This window comes from Halichoerus grypus, chromosome 14 (assembly GCF_964656455.1).
Source record: "Halichoerus grypus chromosome 14, mHalGry1.hap1.1, whole genome shotgun sequence".
NCBI classification, from domain to species: Eukaryota; Metazoa; Chordata; class Mammalia; order Carnivora; family Phocidae; genus Halichoerus; species Halichoerus grypus.
In genome coordinates, this window is record NC_135725.1 from 52,956,022 (window position 1) to 52,981,699 (window position 25,678).

Here is a 25,678-nt window from a genome sequence, read left to right on the forward strand (position 1 = left end):
TTTAAAAATACAGACTATGTGAATTGCAGCTATTTCTGGACAGAAGATGAAACGAAGATATTCAATGCTTCCTCTTATAACACAAAAGATGAAGAAATGCTGATCATTCTTATAGATCCCTGATTATTCTTATAAAGTCAGGAGGTTCTTTTTTGAGTATCTCAGCTGTGTTTCACTGTCACTAATGTACTTAGTTGTCACTATTTTAAGAAGTGTGGTTGTTTCTTTCCTACAGAATATACTAAGACCTTGTTGGGATATCCATGAGAGTAAATAAATAGCTTAGGCACACCCACCTCTGAATATTCCAGTCTAAATCTATTTTGGAAAAATAGACCTCATAACACTTATCAGAAAATTGTATCTACATTACCTTTTGTAAAATGTGCTATGGGTTTAGTTTTGAGATATGTTATAAATCCCACTTCAAAAGGAAAAATACAGGGGCATGAATATACTTATTTTGAAAAAAAATGAAATTCACAGAACAAAGACAAAAATATATACCTGAATATGCTTCTCATTTGATTAATTATTCAACAGTAATATTTTTGTGGCAGAAATGTTTCCTATTCAGTAATTTTTAATTCAATTCTATTCTGATTTAAAAAGTGTGGCAAATGTAAGGAAGCACTGAATATTACTTTTTAAATATTGTTGTAACTTGGTATGAGTGTAATTTAAATAGTGCATGAGAATAAATGGTGTTTTCAGGTATTATATGACATTGTTCCTATAAAATTCCAGTCTAAGTCATAAATCATGGCTTTTGAATCAAATACCTAGGTGCAATGATGCATTTCTAACAAATAACTCATTTTAACTATGAAAAAACCACATTGACATGCAGGATTTTGTAATCAGAGGTTTTCAGCTGCTCACCTTAAATTAAAACCTGAGTTAGGAAGGGGCAAAATGAAGAAATCAGCATTATTGCAGGTTTTATTTTAACCAAATCACCTTGTGAATCCAATCAAAATTAGGCATTTATTTTAGTCTGAACCACAGGCAATTCCTGTGATAATTAGGCCTTTTTAATTTGGTTTAATAAATATTTAGAAGATTCCAAATGTGCACGAAGCACTGAATAGAATGGGAAGGAATGAAATTATCAGATATTTCTAGAGAAAAGGAATAATCCATTTGCAGGATAGTATCATTGCTTGAAAAGGAAACTGACCTGAAAAGGAGAATGATAAGGAAATTGGAGTAAGAGGTCTTGCCTTCTAAATTGAGGAATTTATACTAAGTTAGGCAAGTAACTACTGTGGGCCATTGAATGGCCCTGAGTAGAAGAGAGACTGAACCAATGTTGTATCATAGAAAGAACAGTAAGATGGTTATCAGGCTAATTGATGGCAGGAAAGAAGATGGAAGCAAGACTGGTTTGAAGACCGATACAATTATCCAGACAACAGTTGAGGAGAGCACAAACTATGGTAGTGGTATGGACATGGAGACAAAGGAATGGATGCTGGAAACTTCACAGAACTTAAAGCTTTCAGAACTGGCTATAGATTGCATACAAAAAAAAGAAGAGAGAGAAAAGAAAAAGCTGGCTCTAATATTTGAATTTAGATGCATATCACAAAACCATTAACCAAAATATGGAAGTCAAATGTATGAATTTATCCTCAGATATAAAATAATGAGTTTGGCTCTAAATATTCTGAGTTTGGGATGCTAATGATATCTGGTAGAGAAGGCTGCAGGTAATTATAGCCTGGGTTAATGGGTAATTTGGAAGTCACCTACCTACAGGTGATGCTTGTAATCACTGGGCTAGATGAGATAGCATAATCACACAGTTTAAGAAACTAAAAGACAAAAGTTTTTGAATGTCCATATTTGATGGGGCAGGGAGAGGAGCAGGAAAGGGGGCCAGCAAGTGAGAAAGAGAAGAACAAGAAAAAAAAGAAGTATCTATAAATTAATAAGAAATGTGTCAGATCTAAAATGTTATCACTGAAGGTTATAAAATATTATTGGGGAATATTCAAAACACCATAATTACCATAATTAGGAGTATGTTTTATTCCTGGGTGGTAAGACTGAATATTTAAAGAATATTTACAGATGTCAAATTTCTTCAAATTACCGTATATGTTAGGCACAATGCTGATCAAAATATCAGTACTTTTCTAGCAATTTGATAAAATGTTATAAAGGTTATGAGAATAGCTAAAATATACCTTTCTACACATAACACCATGACAATCCAAAGGAAAACACTGACAGTTTTAAATGCAGTGAAAATGGAAATTTCTTTAAACAAAACAAAACAAACAGCCATAGAAACAGGAGTGTTGGACAAGATTTGACCACAGGCCTTTAGTGGTGAAAGAATGCTGAATTACTCAGGAACAGTGGTTTTCTTCAGAAACAGGCAATTTAAAGCATAATCAACATTAGTAAGTCCTAAATCAATTTCCCCTAAATTTTTAGAATAAATTGGGTTTTTAAGATTTATATTGTTTTCAGGTATATAGGTTTGCTCCTAGGCAGGTCAAAGTTCTAATCATAGCATTAGTTGGGGAAACTCTCTAATCCATTGGGTTGTTGTGAAGACTAAGTGAAATAATACACGTAAAGTGCTTAGCACAGTGCTTGGCACATAGTAAGCCCTCAGAATGTCAAAAGATATTATTATAGCTATTGGTATACCCCTTCAATTTTCAGACGAGGGATGTGAAGCTCTGATAATGTACGAAAATCCAACAGGAGTTGGCAGAACAGGAACTAAAGTCCAGAGGTCCCCTGAGGTCACCAAGCTATTTTTAAAGACTAATAAGCTTTTAGTCATCCTTTCCTATGGCCCCCCATCCTGTGTAGGGCAGATAGAGAAGAAGCCCAAAAAGATAAAAATAGAAGTTCAACATCTCTTTGTTATTTTCCTCTAGGTTTCTTTCATGCCATCTGGTCCAGCTATAATTTATATTTAAAAGTGAGAATGGTGCATTGCACATTTAACTACAGTTCTCTAAAATGGAAATTCAGAATGTATATTCTTGTTCTATTCTTCCCTTCTATGTGGTTGGTATATGTTCTTTAACAATAAAAGCAAGCACTCTCTTTTTTTTTCCTACGTTAAACATTAAATATTTAGACTACACACTCAAGTAACATTCGAAACTCAGCAATTAAAAAAAAAAAAAAAAGCATAAAATGGCTCCTAAACGAACTGTTTAGAATCCCTCTAGTTAACAGTCACATACTATGGAATGGAGTTACAAACAGATCTTCCACCAGAGGGCTTTTGCTTTGGTTACAATCCTTTCGGGGATTCCAGTGTGAGCAATATGGATGCATAACTTACCATCATCGGGCATTCAAAGGAGGGTTCAGGAAAAATGGCAGCTAAAGGAGCCATAGCATCTACAGAATACCTGAAATGCAAGCTTTCCCTTCTAACATGTAGCAAAAGCCCCTGCACTCTGACAAACAATAGCTTCTTTATTAATTATCCAAAGTATTGAGGGCTTTATTATTCTTCATAAATAAATAAATGCTCATTTATATCAAGACCTATCTTCAGGATTCCATCCAAATACAATTTACTGAGCAACATACTGGTCTTGGTGAACAGGATGAATTTTATTTTTGGATTCAGGTACCTATCTTAAGAAAAGTTTCCTACTCTTAAAATTATCTAGGATAAACAACCGCTACCCAATATCTTGAGAGAAAGGCACCAATCAAATCACTGCAGGAATACTTGTACTACATTTTATGACTTTCTAAGGCAGCTCTGTCTCTGTCTTTAGAAAGCTCTAGGTGCTAAAGGATCAACTTTTTATTCAGCCAACTTTCTATGTAGTTTCTACCCTTTGATCTTAGTTTTGCCCTCTGGAATTACACAGACTAACTCCAATCCCTTCTACACACAACAATATCATGACTTTATCCGACATATATATTCCTTCTTTTGGTTTAAGTATCTCTAATTCCTCAGGGGAAAATGCTGGGATTTAAAACTTTATACCTAGAAAGTTATTGTTTCTATCAACAGCAGTATAGCGATATTCACAGATAAAGCAATAGTTCAAGAAATATTACATCTATGTACCACTCTTTAAAATACGACCTGAACATATTCATGTAGATTGAGAATTTAATCTGAACTAAAAGATGGGGAGATTTGTTATAAACTGATTTGTGGTAAATATAAAAATCACTTAGTTAAATCTAAAAATAGTTGAAGATGTATATGGAATTAAGTATGTGTCAAAATTATTCTTAAAATAGAATGTTTGAAAACAGTAATTTAAAAATATTTTGGAATTCTAAATATTCACATTTATAAAGAAAAGGATGGGGATAGTAAAAGTATGGAAAATTCCTCCTCTTACCTATAGTACAAGTTAGAAGATATCATTTTGTTCTTATTTCATTAAAAAGGTGATTTTTAAAAGAAAACGTTATGGAGAAAAGTTCAAACAGTTTGTTACTTTCCAAAATATTGAAAATAAAGCAAATAATCTTGGGTTATAACAATCAACATGTGTTAAATTTCTCAATAAAAGTCTCATACCTTTAGAAGGAAAAAGAAAAGAAAACCTAATATATGTGGCTTACAAATAAATTACTTAATATAAATGTAGGAGCAAATATCAGAGAAGTAAAGAAGAAGGGCAAAAACCCAGGAGTGGACATATAATTTTAGACCAAAAATAATATAAATAAATAGTAAACACAAAAACAAGTATATAAATAAAAAAATGAAATATCCAAAAGACATAACAGTCCTAAAGCTTGTGAACTCAATAACTTAACATCAAAGTGTATGCAACAAAACTGTAAAAAACATAATGATAATCGAACAGAAATACAATGTTAGTAGAAAAATTTAACACCTTCTCTCTCAGTTTTGGTATCGACCAAGTAAAAAATGAGAAATGAGGTCATAAAATAAGATATATGAAATAAACACTGAATTATGTACAATCCTAATAGATAATTCACCTTTTCATGTGTCCATAGACCATTAATAAAAACTGATAATAGTCTACTGCAAAATAAAAATAAATTTATTTAGTTCCAGAAAAGAATACCTTGTACAAACCAGTGATCTGAACTCAAGGCAATAAAAGAAAAATTAATAACAAAATATTTTACATATATACAGAAATTAATTAATTAAAATGTGAAAAAGAGTTGAATAAATGAACTCAAGAACTGATTCTCTTAAAAAATAAAACAGGTAAACCCCACTGGGAAAACTACCCAAAAATTAAAACATGGATTTCTAAAACCAGAACGGAAAAGATAATAGATGTCATTTTTATTATACATAAAATCATTCTGTAAGGTTTGTTTCTGAGGCCTAGTATCTTTCTTTCTTTTTTTTTTTTTTTTAAGATTTCATTTATTTATTTGAGAGAGAGCGCACAAGAGAGCACAAGGTGGGGGAGGGGCAGAGGGAGACGCAGACTCCCAGCCCAGCAGGGAGCCCAGCCTGAGAGCAGGCAAGCTCTATGCAGGGCCCAATCCCAGGACCTCAGGATCATGACCTGAGCCGAAGGCAGACACTTAACCGATAGAGCCACCCAGGTGCCCCAGAGGCCTAGTATCTTCTTAACCTAACATCTTACGTTTCAATTTCTATAGCTTTATTGTGTGGCTTGATATTTGGTAGGACAAATTCCCATTTTAGTAATTTAAAATATATTGAATATCACCACCCAGTTTCTATTATTAATACATTTTAATTTTACATAGTTGAAAACCACAGTATTTATTGAGATTTTAATTGAATTGCAATAAAACTACAAATTAATTTGAAAATAATTTACATTTATAAAACTTCATCTTCCCATTCAGGAAGTGGCTTTGTACACCCATTTATTTCCACCTTCTTGTATACCAATGAATAATGCTTTTTCTCCATACCACTCTGCATAGCTCTTCCACAGTTAATCTTATATATGTTAAGTATGCATTTTTGACATCAAAATAGTCCCCATGTTTTATTGCTTATTTTTACCAGTTAAAGTAACAAATCGGAAATATGACAAAGCAATTTAACTCTTGAAACAAATCCTGTATTTCTGATAAGTAATCAGAATTTCAACTATGACCATTTTTTATTTAGCACACATTTCTTCCATACCTATCATATAAGAGAGACCTGCTCAACAGACCAGTGTTGAGCAGTGGAAAGTTTGAGGGTAGAGAAAAATGAGACAAAGAGGTTAGTGCTGCAGAAAGGGAAGGATACCACCCCTATGACCAAAGAAAAATGGTACAGATAGGCAGGGATATCATCGAATTACAGGGTAAAGGGGATAGGCAAGTGAAAGGAGTTGAAGACACATGCTTAAAGCAGAACATAGAGGAAAAAGGATTTTTCCCTATGTGGAAGCTTGATATGACATTTCCAATAAATTTGAAATTTTACAAGAGTGATGTATGAAAATTAATTTTCAATTGGTATTTAAAAATTATAAATACTAAAGGAAAATGTTAAAGAAATTTTAGATATTTTTTATCAAAAGGAAGTGTCGAAATCTGGGATTTAGGAATTATCCTAACTGCTAAAATTAAAGAGAAAACAAGATTATGGTCTCCAGCCATCTCATACATTTGGAAACCAGGATAAGATATTATACTAAGTTTTAAGACATACAACACTCTCTTCTCTAATGGGTTTCAAAGGACATATTCTCACATATAGTAAAATTCTATATTTATATAATGATTTTTGAGAAGCTTCTTGAAAAGTCCTATTATTCTTCACCATGTCCCTGTATGATAAGTAAAGGAAAGGGGCCATTACCTCCATTTTACAGATGATACCATCAAGACACTCAGCTTCAATGATCAGCAGAAGATGCTAAACATCTTATCACGAAAAGACCCAAAAATATTCTGATTGCTAGGTATCTCACCAAAAGGATACTTCTCATGCTTTACTTATGTCTAGCCCTATTCCTTTACACTTGTTTCCCTAATATTTTCAATGTTAATTTATTTACATTTAAAGAAAAGTAAACAAAATAAATGTAATACACACATCCTTCTTCTCATTACATACATAAGTATATATAATATGTATAGACATTCTGAAATTCAAAGCTTGTCTTAATAGATGATTCTATAAAAATTGTTTCTTTCTTATATGGCATCTTTTGCAAGGAACTCAGCATGAACAAACAGCTGAAAGGTAATGCTATGGAAAGAAATCTGTGCTAGTTCCACTGCTGTGAATATTAATAACTAGTCATCCATTTCAATGTGAAATACTCTAGGGTCATCCAAACCTGGAATGGTCTCTTTAGTCTTTTATGATTCTGTAATCAAGAGAACAAATTAAGGGCTTATGCTTCTCATAAGAGAGGCAGTATGACATGTAAAATATATGTGTGTCATATCTCCACTGATATAAACAACATATATATTTTCTTAATGTCTTTGTCCTCTGCCCTATCTCTTGCAAAAAATGATAGATGACCTAATTAATCGAACAAACTTGAGATGCAGTGAGTTTGGAAATCTAAACAGATCACCCACTTCCTATTTGAAATTTTTTGACATTACAAAGTCCATCACAGTCTTAAGTCACATTATCAGAAGTTTAGGTGTATTTGGCATGATGACATTGCCATTAGGGAGATATTTGGGAGCAGAGGAAGGATGATCCCAAACACCTAACAAAACCCTATGGGAAGTCATGTAATTTACACACATAAAAAAGCCTGATTTGATTAAGAAGGGAACATAAAATGGTATCTGTCATTATAGAATAGGAGTGGGTGTGAGTTTGATAGGCACAGTCACTTGCATTTAGTGTTTATTAAAAGTTCCTGTGTTGATTCAACAAGTAAAGTCTCTTAAGGTAGGTTTCTCATTTAACTATGCTAGTGTTGAGAAATAGTAATTTCTGTAAACACACTAGAATTAGAGGTCAGCCTTGATCAACTTTTGGAATCCCAAGCTTGGAGATAGTATTATTAATCTAAGTCATCTATGAAAGGAATAGTTAAACAGTAAGTAAACATAAATAACTACACTATCATTTAGAATACCTCTCACCCCACCTCAAATATGTATAGGCACAAATGTGCACAGTTATTTATTTACTTACATGATTTGTAGGAAGATATTTTTTAGAAAAAAAAAAGCACAGTATACTTTGAGAAATGCCTTTTCAACATATTATAAATATATACATATATATGCATATATATATAAATTCACATGTGGCTATTTTAACCATAGGGAAATCTTAAAACTTTTACTGAAAACCCTCTAGAGTAATTAAACTAAGAAAGGTACATTTCTTCTGGTGAAAATATACTTCCTATGCTGAAAGGAAGTTTAATATATTTGATATGCTCAGGCCAGTAATTGAATTTGGATCAGCATATTAATCTTTATTATTCAAGATTCTAGAATCACCATGGCTAAGAATGTATTTAATGAGCTTATGGCAAGTGAATTGCAATAAGAATTATTTAAAACAAAAAGTAAGAGTCGAAGGAAGGGAAGCAATAAGGACAATCTTTATTTTTTTTTCATTTTACAATCATGTGCTTTACAAAGAAGGTTCTTTAAATTAATGGGCCATAAGAGATTTTTCTGGTTTGAAGTAGGTTGATTGAATAATCAAATTCCACAGCCTAATGGAAATAATAAACCTCCTAAAGTCCAACCTTGCAAAAAAAAAAAAAAATCCCACTTGAGTTTTATTGGAGAGAATTTTATATCAATGTGAAATGAGATGGCAAGCATGCATGAATAATTATTTCTACTTACTGTTCTCATTAAAGAAAAAAGTGAGTATCATTCTTGTAGTCAGAAATAAAAATTCTTCCCCATCATTATCATTAACTTCACTTGTTTTATATTTTTTAAAAAGTAATACTTTTAAATTCTTCCTTGAAGTAATAGGAATAGGCAATTTTAATCAAACAAAAGGGGGCCACCTTTTCTTTGATCAAACAATTATCTTAAGTTTTCAACGGAAGAGCTACAAATATTCTAATGGAAGGGTAACATTTGCATGCCCTGTGGATTATTTTCCACCTCAACATTCATTCTCAAATATGAAAAACCTGATTATAAAGATAAGAGGAGGGGGGGCGGAGCAAGATGGCGGAGGAGTAGGAGACCTGGATTTCGTCTCCTCTCAGGAATTCAGCTGGATAGGGATCAAACCATTCTGAACACCTACAAACTCAACAGGAGATCGAAGAAAAGAATAGCAACAACTCTCTGAACAGAAAAGCGACCACTTTCTGGAAGGTAGGACGTGCGGAGAAGTGAATCCGAGGCGTTATTCGGGAGGATAGATGGCGGGGGAGGGGCCTCCGTCGGCCGCTTCTGGCAAGTGATAGAGCCACGGAGCACAAAATTGGAACTTTTAGAAGTCTGCTCCGCTGAGGGACGTCACTCTGGTGGTGAAGTGGGGGGTGGAACCCTCGCGGGACAGTGTGGTCTCAGGACCCTCGGGGTCACAGAAAGACCGGGGGTGCCTGAGTGCGGCAGAGCTCCCAGGGATCGGAGCGGGGAAGCCGGCTGCAGAGACGGAGCCCAGGCGCGGGCTCTCAGCTCGGGGTTGCTATAAACCGTGATCCACGGCACAGTCAGGCCACTGCTCCTCCAGCAGGGACCCAACAAGCGGCAGATCTGGGGAGACTCACCTTCTTCCCCTGGGAGGAGAGGTGCGGGAGCGCACCGCGGGGATCTGCTGGGTTTGGAGACTCCAACCGGGGTCGGGTGCCAGATAGAAAGGCGCGGTCACAGGCCGGGTGAGCGCGGAGTGTGGCCGGAGACCGGGGAGACGGGAGTGACTGACTGCTTTTCTCTGGGGGCTCGCTGAGGAGCGGGACCCCGAGTTCTCGGCTCCGCCGGGGCGGGAGACTGGTAGGCCGCCATTTTCACTCTCTGCCTCCAAAGCTGTACGGAAAGCTTGCAGGGAACAAAAGCTCCAGAGAGCAAACCCGAGCAGATTACTTAGCCCGGACCGGCAAGGGCGGGGCAATTTTGCCTCCGGCAAAGACATCTGGGAACCACGGCAACAGGCCCCTCCCCCAGAAGATCAGCGAGAACAGCCAGCCAAGACCAAGTTTACCGATCAATGAGAACGGCAGAACTCCAGCGCTATGGGAATACTGCACATAGAATTCATGGCTTTTTTACCATGATTCTTTAATCTTTCAAAGTTAATTATTTTTTTAACTGTCTTTTTTTCTTTTTTCTTTTTTTCTTTTTTTTTGAATTTTTCTTTTTCCCTTTTTCAACCAACATCTTATCAATCCCTTTTTTAAAAAAAAACATTTTTATTTTTCATTTTTAAAGTCATATTCTATCCCTTCATAGTAGTTACCCGTATTTTTGGCATATATATATAAGTTGTTCTCTCTTTAAAATCTTGAGATAGTTTCTTCTAACAGATCAAAATATACTCTAAATCTCTAGTGTATGGTTTTTTTTCTACTCCTCTGCCTGATCACATTCTCTCCCTTTTTTCTTTCTTTCTTTTTTTTTAAATCCTCTTCTTTATTTTTCCAAACAACTTATCAAATCCTTTTTTAAAATTTTTTATAATTTCCATCTTTACAGTCATATTCCATCCCTTCATCATATCAACCCTTATTTTTGTACATATATAAGTTTTTCTTTCTTTAAAATTTTGGGAGGGACTTTCTTTTAACAGACCAAAATACACCGAAAATCTAGTGTGTGGCACTGATCTATAAACCAGCCTGATCATATTTGATCACATTCTGTTTTTGTTTTGTTTTGTTTTGTTCTGCTTTTGTTTGTTTTTATCTTTATCTTTATCTTCTTCTTTTTTCTTTTTTTCTTTCTTTTTCTTTTTTCTCTCTTTCCCTTTCTTTTCCCACTGCTTCAGGTCTTTTCTGATATGTTTAGAGTATATTTTCTGGGGACGTTGTTACCCTGCTAGCATTTTGTTCTCTCATTAATCTATTCTCCTCTGCACAAAATGACAAGACGGAAAAAATCACCTCAACAAAAAGAACAAGAGGTAGTACCGACTGCCAGGGACCTACTCAATACGGACATTAGTACGATGTCAGATCTAGAGTTCAGAATCATCACTTTAAAGATACTAGCTGGGCTTGAAAAAAGCATGGAAGTTATTAGAGAAACCCTTTCTGGAGAAGTAAAAGAACTAAAATCGAACCAAGTCGAAATCAAAAAGGCTATTAATGAGGTGCAATCAAATATGGGGGCGCTAACTGCTAGGATAAATGAGGCAGAAGAAAGAATCAGTGAGATAGAAGACCAAATGATGGAAAATAAAGAAGCTGAGAAAAAGAGAGATAAACAACTACTGGATCACGAGGGCAGAATTCGAGAGATAAACGATACCATAAGACGAAACAACATTAGAATAATTGGGATCCCAGAAGAAGAAGAAAGAGAGGGGCAGAAAGTATATTGGAGCAAATTATAGCAGAGAACTTCCCTAATTTGGGGAAGGAAACAGGCATCAAAATCCAGGAAGCACAGAGAACCCCTCTCAAAATCAATAAAAATAGGTCAACACCCCGACATCTAATAGTAAAACTTACGAGTCTCAGAGACAAAGAGAAAATCCTGAAAGCAGCTCGGGAGAAGAGATATGTAACCTACAATGGTAGAAACATTAGATTGGCAACAGACTTATCCACAGAGACCTGGCAGGCCAGAAAGGACTGGCAGGACATATTCAGAGCACTAAATGAGAAAAATATGCAGCCAAGAATACTATATCCAGCTAGGCTGTCACTGAAAATTGAAGGAGAGATAAAAAGCTTCCAGGACAAACAAAAACTAAAGGAATTTGCAAACACGAAACCAGCCCTACAAGAAATCTTGAAAGGGGTCCTCTAAGCAAAGAGAGAGCCTAAAAGCAACATAGACCAGAAAGGAACACAAACAATATACAGTAACAGTCACCTTATAGGCAATACAATGGCACTAAATTCCTATCTTTCAATAGTTACCCTGAATGTAAATGGGCTAAATGCCCCAATCAAAAGACACAGGCTATCAGATTGGATTAAAAAACAAGACCCATCGATATGCTGTCTGCAAGAGAGTCATTTTAGACCCAAAGACAGCCCCAGATTGAAAGTGAGGGGGTGGAAAACCATTTACCATGCTAATGGACACCAAAAGAAAGGTGGGGTGGCAATCCTTCTATCAGACAAATTAGATTTTAAACCAAAGACTGTAATAAGAGATGAGGAAGGACACTATAGCCTACTTAAAGGGTCTATCCAACAAGAAGATCTAACAATTGTAAATATCTAAGCCCCTAACATGGGAGCAGCCAATTATATAAGGCAATTAATAACAAAAGCAAAGAAACACATCGACAACAATACAATAATAGTGGGGGACTTTAACACCCCCCTCACTGAAATGGACAGATCGTCTAAGCAAAAGATCAACAAGGAAATAAAGACTTTAAATGACACACTGGACCAAATGGACTTCACAGACATATTCAGAACATTCCATCCCAAAGCAATGGAATACACACTCTTCTCTAGTGCCCATGGAACATTCTCCAGAATAGATCACATCCTAGGTCATAAATCAGGTCTCAACCGGTACCAGAAGATTGGGATCATCCCCTGCATATTTTCAGACCACAATGCTTTGAAACTAGAACTCAATCACAAGAAGAAAGTCGGAAAGAACTCAAATACATGGAGGCTAAAGAGCATCCTACTAAAGAATGAATGGGTCAACCAGGAAATTAAAGAAGAATTAAAAAAATTCATGGAAACCAATGAAAATGAAAACACAACTATTCAAAATCTTTGGGATACAGCAAAGGCAGTCCTAAGAGGAAAGTATATAGCAATACAAGCCTTTCTCAAGAAACAAGAAAGGTCTCAAGTACACAACCTAACCCTACACCTAAAGGAGCTGGAGAAAGAACAGCAAATAAAGCCTAAACCCAGCAGGAGAAGAGAAATAATAAAGATCAGAGCAGAAATCAATGAAATAGAAACCAAAAGAACAGTAGAACAGATCAACGAAACTAGGAGCTGGTTCTTTGAAAGAATTAACAAGATTGATAAGCCCCTGGCCAGACTTATCAAAAAGAAAAGAGAAATGACCCAAATCAACAAAATCATGAATGAAAGAGGAGAAATCACAACCAACACCAAAGAAATACAAACAATTATAAGAACATACTATGAGCAACTCTATGCCAGCAAATTAGATAACCTGGAAGTAATGGATGCATTCCTAGAGATGTATCAACTACCAAAACTGAACCAGGAAGAAATAGAAAAGCTGAACAGACCTATAACCACTAAGGAAATTGAAGCAGTCATCAAAAATCTCCCAAAAAACAAAAGCCCAGGGCCAGATGGCTTCCCAGGGGAATTCTACCAAACATTTCAAGAAGAATTAATACCTATCCTTCTGAAACTGTTCCAAAAAATAGAAATGGAAGGAAAACTTCCAAACTCATTTTATGAGGCCAGCATTACCTTGATCCCAAAACCAGACAAAGACCCCATCAAAAAGGAGAATTACAGACCAATATCCCTGATGAACATGGATGCAAAAATTCTCACCAAAATACTAGCCAATAGGATCCAACAGTACATTAAAAGGATTATTCACCACGACCAAGTGGGATTTATCCCTGGGCTGCAAGGTTGGTTCAACATCCGCAAATCAATCAACGTGATACAATACATTAACAAAAGAAAGAACAAGAATCATATGATCCTCTCAATAGATGCAGAAAAAGCATTTGACAAAGTACAGCATCCTTTCTTGATCAAAACTCTTCAGAGTATAGGCATAGAGGGTACATACCTCAATATCATAAAAGCCATCTATGAAAAACCTACAGCGAATATCATTTTCAATGGGGAAAAACTGAGAGCTTTCCCCCTAAGGTCAGGAACGCGGCAGGGATGTCCACTATCACCACTGCTATTCAACATAGTATTGGAAGTCCTAGCCACAGCAATCAGACAACAAAAAGAAATCAAAGGCATCCAAATCGGCAAGGAAGAAGTCAAACTCTCACTCTTTGCAGATGATATGATACTTTATGTGGAAAACTCCAAAGACTCCACCCCAAAACTGCTAGAACTCATACAGGAATTCAGTAAAGTGGCAGGATATAAAATCAATGCACAGAAGTCAGTGGCATTCCTATACACCAACAACAAGTCAGAAGAAAGAGAAATTAAGGAGTCGATCCCATTTACAATTGCACCCAAAACCATAAGATACCTAGGAATAAATCTAACCAAAGAGGCAAAGTATCTGTACTCAGAAAACTATAAAATACTCATGAAAGAAATTGAGGAAGACACAAAGAAATGGAAAAACGTTCCATGCTCATGGATTGGAAGAACAAATATTGTGAAGATGTCAATCCTACCTAGAGCAATCTACACATTCAATGCAATCCCCATCAAAATACCATCCAGTTTGTTCAAAGAAATGGAACAAATAATCCTAAAATTTGTATGGAACCAGAAAAGACCCCGCATAGCCAGAGGAATGTTGAAAAAGAAAAGCAAAGCTGGCGGCATCACAATTCCGGACTTCCAGCTCTACTACAAAGCTGTCATCATCAAGACAGTATGGTACTGGCACAAAAACAGACACATAGATCAATGGAACAGAATAGAGAGCCCAGAAATGGACCCTCAACTCTATGGTCAACTAATCTTTGACAAAGCAGGAAAGAATGTCCAATGGAAAAAAGACAGTCTCTTCAACAAATGGTGTTGGGAAAATTGGACAGCCACATGCAGAAGAATGAAACTGGACCATTTCCTTACACCACACACAAAAATAGACTCCAAAGGGTTGAAAGACCTCAATGTGAGATAGGAGTCCATCAAAATCCTAAAGGAGAACACAGGCAGCACCCTCTTCGACCTCAGCCGCAGCAACTTCTTCCTAGAAACATCGCCAAAGGCAAGGGAAGCAAGGGCAAAAATGAACTCTTGGGACTTCATCAAGATAAAAAGCTTTTGCAAAGCAAAGGAAACAGTCAACAAAACCAAAAGACAACTGACAGAATGGGAGAAGATATTTGCAAATGACATATCAGATAAAGGGCTAGTATCCAAAATCTATAAAGAACTCATCAAACTCAACACCAAAAGAACAAAGAATCCAATCAAGAAATGGGCAGAAGACATGAACAGACATTTTTCCAAAGAAGACATCCAAACGGCCAACAGACACATGAAAAAGTGTTCAATATCGCTCGGCATCAGGGAAATCCAAATCAAAACCTCAATGAGATACCACCTCACACCAGTCAGAATGGCTAAAATTAACAAGTCAGGAAATGACAGATGTTGGCGGGGATGCGGAGAAAGGGGAACCCTCCTACACTGTTGGTGGGAATGCAAGCTGGTGCAGCCACTCTGGAAAACAGTATGGAGGTTCCTCAAAAAGTTGAAAATAGAGCTACCATACAGTCCAGCAATTGCACTACTGGGTATTTACCCCAAAGATACAAAAGTAGGGACCCGAAAGGGTACATGCACCCCGGTTTATAGCAGCAATGTCCACAGTGGCCAAACTGTGGAAAGAGCCAAGATGTCCATCAACAGATGAATGGATAAAGAAGAGGTGGTATATATATACAATGGAATATTATGCAGCCATCAAAAGGAATGAGATCTTGCCATTTGCAACGACGTGGATGGAACTGGAGGGTATTATGCTGAGCGAAATAAGTCAAACAGAGAAAGACATGTATCATATGACCTCACTGATATGAGGAATTCTTAATCTCAGGGAACAAACTGAGGGTTGCTGGAGTGGGGGGTGGGGTGGGAGGGATGGGGTGACTGGGTGATGGACACTGGGGAGGGTATGTGTTCTGGTAAGCACTGAGAATTGTGCAAGACTGTTGAATCTCAGATCTGTACCTCTGAAACAAATAATGCAATATATGTTAAGAAAGAAAAAAAGAAGAAGAAGAATGTAGCAGGAGGGGAAGAATGAAGGGGGGGAAATCGGAGGGGGAGAAGAACCATGAGAGACGATGGACTCTGAAAAACAAACTGAGGGTTCTAGAGGGGAGGGGGGTGGGAGGATGGGTTAGCCTGGTGATGGGTATTGAGGAGGGTACGTTCTGCATGGAGCACTGGGTGTTATGCACAAACAATGAATCATGGAACACTATATCTAAAACTAATGATGTAATGTATGGGGATTAACATAACAATAAAAAAATTAAAAAAAAAATAAAGATAAGAAAACCTTTTGTCTGTTCACCAACACCAAAGGACTGAAAGTTGCCCAAGAGTGAGTAAAACTCATAGCCCCTGTCCTCATGGATCTTACAATTTAGTGGTTAGGAAAGTAGTGGGTTTGGGATTTCTGAATGACTCCTTTTGAATCCTTATAACACAAATGACGTCCATGTCACTATTTTCAAAATACGAGGAGAAGGACACCTGGGTGGATCAGTCAGTTAAGCGTCTGCCTTCGGTTCAGGTGATGGTCTCAGGGTCCTGGGACTGAGTCCCACATCAGGCTCCCTGCTCAGCGGGGAGTCTGCTTCTCCCTCTGGCAGTTGCTCTCCCTGCTTGTGAGCTCTTTCTCTATCTCTCTTCTCTCTCTGGCAAATAAAATCTTAAAAAAAAATATGCGGCAAGACTTCTGTTTCTGAGAAGATGGAATAGATGTACTTTTCCCTATTTCTCCCACTAAGTACAACTAAAAACTCCATAGGGTATATACCAAACAAACATAAGAAGACTCTGAAAGGTGGAGGGCAGTCAGATTGACCAGGGAATTTAACACCCCAGGGTTTTTTTTTTTTTTCCCACCTCATATATCCCACATATGGAGTTGAAGAAACCAGCAACAGAGAAACACCAACAGGTACAGACAAAATAACAACAACAACAAAAAACCCTCCCTCAAAGGTCATCTCTCTAGTGAAAAGGCCAGAAAAGGGGCAGCTTCATACGGCAGGAAACTTGTAGAAAGTGCTGCCCTGCTCCAGCCAACACCACGGAAAAGACTATGGTCCCACCTCCACTCATGCCTGTAAAGGCTGAATGGGGAAACAAGACTTCCACCCTTTAGAGGCTATAAAAAGATACCCCAAACACCCTCAGCAGAGTTATGTCAGAAAAGATCCAGTAGGGGCTGAGATTTTCATCCTTGCCAGTCAGTCATGGTGCCAGTGGAGGTCATGTGGAGAGTCTGCACTTTCACCCCCACCTGGAAGTAATGAGGCATTGGTCCTATTCCCCTCTGAGGAGGTGTCGGAAGAGGACTAGTGTGGAGTCAGGACTTTCGTCATTATCCAGTAGTGATGAGGCCACCCCCACCATGGTGTCAGTGGAGACCTAGTGGGGAGCAGGAAGTCTCACCCTCTTCAGCAGTAATGAGGAGCTCTCCCCATCAGGTGTCAATGGAGGCCACTGGGGGATCTTGGATTTCACTTCCACCTGGCAGTACAGGCATCTCGTTTGATTGTGCTTCACTTTACTGTGCCTCACAGATACTGTCTTTTTCACAACTTGAAGGTTTGTGGCAACCCTGCATCGAGCAAGTCCACCAGAGCCATTCTCTATGAGCATTTGTTCACTTCCTGTCTCTGTGTCACATTTTGGTAACTCTCACTTTTCAAACTGTTTCATTATGATTATATTTGTTATGGTCATCTGTGATCCATGATCTTTGATGTTACTACTGCAATTGTTTTGAGGCCCCAGAAGTCTCTCCCATATAAGAAGGCAAATTTAATCGATGAATGTTGTGTATGTTCTGACTACTCCACCATCTGGCTGTTCCCCAATCTCTCTCCCTCTCCTCGAGCATCCCTATTTCCTGAGACAAAACAGTATTGATATTAGGCCAGTTAATAACCCTACAATGGCCTCTAAGTGTTCAAGTGAAAGGAAGAGTAGTATATCTCTAACTTTAAATCAAAAGCTAGAAATGACTAAGCTTAGTGAGGAAGCCATATTCAAAGTTGAGACAGGCCAAAATCTAAGCCTCTTGTGCCATGCAGCTAGCCAAGTTGTGAATTTAAAGGAAAAGTTCTTAAAGAAACTTAAAAGTGCTACTCCAGGGAACACACAAATGATAATAAAGTGAAATAGCCTTATTGCTGGTATGGAGAAAGTTTCAGTAGTTTGGATAGAAGATCAACCAGCTGCAACATTTCCTTAAGTCAAAGACCAATCAGAGCTAGGTCCTAACTCTCTTCAGTTCTATGAGGGCTGAGGGAGGTGAGGAAGCTACAGAAGAAATTTGGAAGCTACCATGGGTTGCTTCATGAGGTTTAAAGAGTGCAATGTGAAGGGGCGCCTGGGTGGCTGTCTCCATAAAAGTGCAATGTGAAGGGGCGCCTGGGTGGCTCAGTCAGTTAAGTGGCTGCCTTCAGCTCAGGTCATGATTCCAGGGTCCTGGGATTGAGCTCCGCATTGGGCTCCCTGCTCAGTGGAGAGCCTGCCTCTCCCTCTCCCTCTGCCTGCCTCTCTGCCTGCTTGTGCTATCTGTCAAATAAATAAAATATTAAAAAAAAAAAAAAGTGCAATGTGAAGCAGCAAGGGCTGATGTAGAAGCTGCAGCAAGTTTTCCAGAAGATCCAGCTAAGATAATTCATGACGGCGGCTACACTAAACAATAGATTTTCAATGTAGATGAAACAGCATTATATTGGAAGAAGATGCCTTCTAGGACTTTCATAGCTAGAGAGGAGAAGTCAATGCCTGGCCTCAAAGCTTCAAAGGATAGGCTGACTCTCTTGTTAGGGGCTAGTGAAACTGGTGACTTTAAGTTGAGGCCACTGTTCATATATCACTCTGAAAATCCTATGACATTTAAGGATTATGCTAAATCTACTCTGCCTGTGCTTTGTAAATGGAACAAAGCCTGGACGACAGCACATCTGTTTACAAGATGGCTTACTGAGTATTTTAAGCCCACTGTTGAGACCGACTACTCAGGAAAAAAGATTCCTTTCGAAACAGTACTGCTCATTGACAATGCACCTGTCACCCTATCACTCAAGAGCTCTGATGGAGATGTACAATGAGGTTCATGTTGTTTTCATGCCTGCTAACACAATACCCATTCTGCAGCCCAGGGATCAAATAATTACTTTAATTTTCAAGTCTTATTATTGAAGAAATACATTTGTAAAGCTATAGTTGCTATATAGTGATTCCTCTGATGGATCTGGGCAAAGTAAGTTGAAAACCATCTGAAAAGGATTCACCATTTTAGATGCCAATAAGAACATTTGTGATACATGGGAAGAGGTCAAAATATCAATATGAACAGGAGTTTGGAAGAAGTTGATTCCAAACCCCATGGATGGCTTTGAGGGGTTTGAGACTTCAGAGGAAAAGTGTGATGTGGTGGAAATAGCAAGAGAATTAGTATTAGAAGTGGAGCCTGAAGATGGGACTGAATTGCTGTAATCTCAGGATAAAACTTAAGCAGATGACAAATTGCTCTTTATGGATGAGCAAAAACAGTGGTTTCTTTGAGATGGAATCTACTCCTAGTGAAGATACTGTAAAGATTGTTGAGATGACAACAAAGACTGAGAACATTATAAAAACTTAATTGATAAAGCAGCAACAAAGTTTGAGAGGATTCACTCCAATTTTTAAAGTTCTACTGTGGATAAAATGCTATTAATCAGCATCCTACACTGCAAAAAATTGTTTATGAACGGAGAAAAAATATCAATGCAGCGAACTTCATTGTTGTCTTCTTTTAAGAACTTACCACAGCCACCCCAACCTTCATCCTCATCAGTCAGCGGCCACCAACATCAAGGCAAGACCCTCTATCAATAAAAAGATTATGACTCACTGAAAGTTCAGATGATGATTAGCATTTTTAGCAATAAAGTATTTTTAAGGAAGGTATATACATTATTTTTTTAGACATAAAGTCATTTGCACACTTAAGAGACTACAGTATAGTATAAACATAACATTTATATGCACTGGGAATCCAAAACATTCATATGACTCACTTTATTGCGATGGTCTGGAAACAAATCCAAGGTATCCTGTAATAAGGTGCCCCTCTCTTTCGAAGGGTCAATACAAATTAAAAAAAAAAAAAAGAAAAAAAATGAATTTTCCCTGGTATAAAAAGGGAAAGAGACTTTTCCCTATCCTTTTCTTTTCTTAGAGCATTTACTCAAAAAAACTTATAATTGTGATTTCTTTTTCTGACTCTTTTACATGTATGTAAATCTTTTTAAAATAAATAAGCTTCTTGCCAATTTTATAACCCAGGAATCTTTTTTCACAAGGATTTGGAAGCCACCTCTTTGAAATATAAATATCAAAGAAGATAGCGCCCCTACCTCCCAGTTTCCACGGAAGAGACGGAGCCGAAATTTCTCAGGGTAGTTGCAAAACTACTTCCTGTTCTAAAAATATGAGAAGCTTAATTTTCATTTTGATATATACATTATTTCAATTTTTTATATATATTAATATATTGTACATGTATATATAATATATAATATAACAATAATATATAACATGAATATATATTAATAACAGGTAAATTTAAATTAAGAATTTAAAAAAATCAGAGCCAGAAAGGGCCATTATATAAGGGAAAAGGGTCAATCCCTCAAGAAGATATAGCAATCCTAAATGTGCATATCCCAAACAACAGAGCTGCAAAATATGCTAGAGATTATATGGGCAAGATTCTGTATCTGGAGTTGTTCTTACTGGGAAGCAGAGGAAAGAAATGCTGCAGAGAGCTAGGAGATCTTGATTCCTTCCTATTCAAGTTCTGTCACTCAATAGCTATGTGACCTTGGACAATTCACTTAATCTCCTTGTAATTTGGTTTCTCTATTTTCTGTAAAATGTGGAGTTAATAGATGATCTGTAAGTTTCCTTCCACTCTAAAATTCTAGATCTCTCAGAAATTAGGTAATTTCATATATTCCGGAATTAGATAATTTTCAGAACAAACCCAAATATTTATAATGATAATTTTAAAAATAAATACTTTTATGTCTCTAGAGAACATCTGAAATGGTTTATACAGAGATAATTATACAGACGAAATGGAGGTTATGAAACCATAGTCAACAAATTTTAAAACAAACTATGTTGTAAACGTCTGACTTTGAAGATGGCATCCACTTTTCAAATGTCCTTAGAACATACTAAATTTCACCCCTAAGCCTAATGCCCATATTCAAAATTGAAAATGTAAGTTATTTAAAAATAGGAACCATAGTTGAGAGAATTTGGCAGATCATATTTCCATTCTAAACCAACACTATTCTGACCTTGAATCATGAGTAGTATTTTAAGACAAAAATCCAATCAAAGTAATTAGTGGAAATAATACCATATTTACTATCTACAGTAACATATAGAATATACATAGTACATAATAGTATTAGAAAATATTACTCCTTAAAAACCTTGGAAATGATCTCCTTCAACTACTTCTTCATAGCAGTGAAGAAATTAGTAACAGAGAATTTGAGTTATATACTGAGTAGTAAAAGCATTGGATAAGGGACTCCAGGTCTCCTGGTATTTCATTATGTCTATATGGAGGCTGTTACGACTGCAACAAAATCATAATGTAGACTGGGCATTAATTTACAGAATAACTTTAATATATAGTCTTAATTTTCCCATATGTAAAATAAATAAACAAAAGAAGCTAGTATTTAAAGAACAAATCTTTTGTAAGCTCCTGTTGAAGTGAAAGGTAAGCAGGAAGTAAGCGTTTTCAGAGCAATTATCAAACCAAACTTCTTCATGCTTCAACTTGCTAAAAAAATATAGGTATTATTTTCTTCAATAAACAAGTGGGAAAAATTAAACAGAGAAAAATTAGTGGATGTTTTCAAGCCATTATAGTACATATATTGATTTTCATGGGGTATTAGAACAGATGCACATTTTTTTTTTTTTTTTTACAAGAATACAGTCTCACTAAATCTGAAAAAGTACACTGTAGGATATTGACAGGTGCCCAATGAGAAAGCTGTCAACGAGCATATATATATATTTTTTTTGACCACTTAACTCTGCAGGGTACTGTACCAAACACAATGAGATGTCACAAAAGAAATGGAAGGCACGACCTCTGACCTTATAGAAATTAAAAACAAAGACTGGTGTATACCAATGATTTTAGAATGTATGATAATCTGTCATAGTAGGTGAGCAAGGAAAACAGTCTTATTTCCTTCACTCAATCGAGAGGTAAATATATTCCTAAGTATTCTCAGCAGTAAGCTAAATGCATCTTCTTACTCACACTATATTTTTGTAACCATAGTTTAGTAATTTCTCTTGCATTTTAAGTAAATGTTAAATGAAGAAACTCGTTCTCAAATTCAAATGACAAGGTTGACTAAGACAGTAGGAGTTAAAACCCCAGGGTTTGGAAGCAGTCTCACCTGGGGCCAAATACCATTTCTGCCACTCTAACCATGTCGCCTCAGGGCCCTAACATGCCCTCCTGGGTCTCAGGCCTCAGTGTCTCCCATCTGTTAAACAGGGATAATAAAAGGCTACCCTCAGAGCATAATCGTATAAATTAAATTATAATACATTCAAGTGCTTGGCATACCTCCTAGTACATAAGTTGTTTAGTAAATTTTAGCTATTGCTGACATTAATATTAATAATACTGTTATTAATTCTAAAATTTGTTAGAATATATGAAAGAACATTTATATGTGGGTCCTGTTTCCTCTGTATTATTAGAATATGGCAATAAAATGGCACTTAAAAATAACTAAAAGCTGCACAAAGGTTGGCCCTAACTATTTTCTCTCAACTATTTCTTAATACACTACATCCAGTGTTTCAGAATAAAGAGACAACCTTTAAGGGTGCTTGATTTACCTGCCTAGATAAAAGATAGACACATATGTCTTTATTTCACATCCAGTCCAAGACTATATCATCAGGACACTCAATGAAGAAAAATCTTATAGTTTGTAGCAATTGATGGCTTTTAGAGGCACTGTAAATTCCATGAGAGGGTTCACTTCCATCATATCCATCTTTTAACTTATTTATAAAGGTGCCAGGAAATTTGTCCTTTTACTGAAAGACAATTTTACTTTTGGCTAGAAGATGAAGTTCCCTGAAAGCTGTCACTCAAACAACCATTTTACAGTATGGAACACCATATCCAATATACAAATTGGATGTAAATGTAAATGTAAAACCAAAAGGTACTAGAGTTCCTCATTTACTAGAGGCCCTCCATTATTTATCTTGGCAAATGATATTTCTTTTTTCTCGATTTCATGTCAAAATAGTTGTGAAAATAGATTTAAGTATAGCCCAAAAGAATTAATTTTTTTGCCTTGTTTTTAGCACTCGGCATTATTTAGCTATTTCTAGAGTTTCTGTACTCTAGAAACATCTGTGCAGGTGTTAAAGCATCCCCTCACTGGGAATGTCCCTTTCCCTTCTTCTCAGTGATTCAGATCTTACCCTTCTGGAGAGCAGTGCTCTACAATGGTGAACAAAGATGAGCCAGACTTCAGACTGGCTTGAAACTCTGCTCTACTGCTTACTAGCTGAATATCCTGGGGGCAAATTACTGAACTTCTCTAATCTTCACTTTTCCGTTAAATGAGGATTATTGTGAAGATTTTAAAAATATGATGTATGTAAAGCACTTAGTAGAGTACCTAGTACTTCGAATGTCCTCGATAAACTTTACAAGCTATTATTTTGTTATTATGACTATTCTTCAAGATACAGCTCAGACATTATCTTTTCCATGAAACTTTTATTGACCTGCTGTAATAGGACAAACATTCATCTCTGACTTCGCTTCACATGCAACTCTATGCTGGTTCTCTAATTCGCCAAGTTCCTTAGCTTTTCAACTCCATTTGCTAGCCTGGAGGTAACAAGTAGATGTGATCATATCTGTGATGTCTGTTTTCTGGGAGGCTAAAGTGGAACATTTGCTCTTTTCTTAGATGTAACTTCAAATTCTTGAGGATTTTGAACTCATTGGATCCCAAACTTTATAACTTATGTTTACAGGATAGGACAGAGCAGTAGCTTTTATTGTGTAATTCATGCACAATTAGGATGGTCTGTGAATCTCAGAAACTGTCAGCAAAACGTCATGGATATGACAAATATGCATGAGTATTTATCTGAGGCTGTGTTTCAGGTTTTTTGTTGGATCTTCAAAGGGGCCCACAATCCAACACAAAAAGATATAGACCACTGATTTAGAGACAGATTTGTGACCCAACTTTAGCATCTGAATAGGACTTCCTAACATTTATTTTATGAGCTATCCTTACTCTTTGCTTCCTTTTTAAAAAAAAAAAATTTTTTTTTTAAATTTTAAGTTCTTAATCTTCCTGTTCTCCTTCAAAAGTAAGATGCATTTTGCCCTACTAATTGCCCAAACAGAGTAGGTTCACATCGGTCCCTTTCTTCTCAATCTACAGTTGACAGTTATTATACACACATTGTAAAGTTTTAAATTTTCAAGAGCACCTCGTTTTATTTAACAAATATGAATTTGGTGCCTCCTTTATGCAGATAAGGTTCTAGGACCTGGGGACTTAAAATTTAAACAAGACAGACAAGTTTCCTCTGCTTCATATATTTGTTTACTACCACAACAGACAGATGCTAACACATAATTTGATTAAATAACAGGTTAATGATATAATTTTAGATAGTGCCATGAAGAAAATGAAGCAAGATAATGGGATAAGAATGATGGTGGTGGGATACATTCCATTCTGTAGTTTTGGAAAGTTTCACTGAGGAAGTGAATCTGGGCATAGTCATAAAGTGATCTAAAGTAGTCAGCCATGAGAACAGGGAAAGAACATTCCAGCAGAAGGAACGGCAAGCACCAAAGAGCAAGCTTGACATCCTTGAGAAACTGAAACGACTCATTAAAAAAATAATAACAAAGTAAAAACCTTTATTGGTTTAGCCTGATTAAGGTACATTTTATTTTTATTGCAGCAAATTTAGAAGATAGAGAAAAGTATAAAAATACATATTTCACAAAAAGCCTTTTAAATGTTTTTGGTAGTCTGGTATATATCCTCCTAGAATTTTTAGATGCACATAGAGAAAGTGGGAATGTATAAAATATCCTGCTGTGTATAATTTTTTGTTCTCTCTCTCTTTTTTTTTTTTTTTTTTTTTTTACTTGATCTATTGTGAGGAGCATCTTTCTGGGTCACCAAAATTATTCATGAACATAATTGCTAATGACTGCATATTAATGCATCATACAAAAAGTATTATCTATTATGTAATCAATCCCTATGTTAGACTTTTAGGTTGGTTTTTTAAATTTTTTTTTTTTTTTGGTCTGGAATAAATTCTGCAATCAATATATTTATGAAAATATCTTTGTCATTATCTTCATAAAGTTTCTTGGATTGGAAGTCTGGAAGTAGAATTCATTTTGATCTTGAATGTCAAAATAGCACAGAGCCTTAGACTTATTAGTCAATGCACATTTAATATAAAAAATAATCTTTTTTTTAAAGATTTTATTTATTTATTTGACAGAGAGAGGCACAGCGAGAGAGGGAACACAAGCAGGGGGAGTGGGAGAGTGAGAAGCAGGCTTCCTGTGGATCGGGGAGCCCGATGTGGGGCTGTATCCCAGGATCTGGGATCATGACCTGAGCCGAAGGCAGACACTTGCCAACTGAGCCACCCAGGCACCC

At 36.5% G+C, this 25,678-nt stretch overlaps 1 protein-coding gene across 7 annotated transcripts in view; it reads right to left on the minus strand.

Annotated features, from left to right (window-relative positions):
• Positions 1 to 25,678, minus strand: part of LOC118544846 (leucine-rich repeat and immunoglobulin-like domain-containing nogo receptor-interacting protein 2) — a 1,211,198-nt gene that overhangs the window by 274,780 nt on the left and 910,740 nt on the right. Inside the window, exon 7 of one of the 7 annotated variants that reach the window (XR_013443711.1) lies at positions 8,488 to 8,651. The exons of the other annotated variants lie outside the window; for them this stretch is intronic. The gene's annotated coding sequence lies outside the window, so the exon portion shown is untranslated. Of the gene's footprint in view, positions 1 to 8,487; positions 8,652 to 25,678 lie in introns of those variants that run through there. 7 annotated transcript variants of the gene reach the window in all.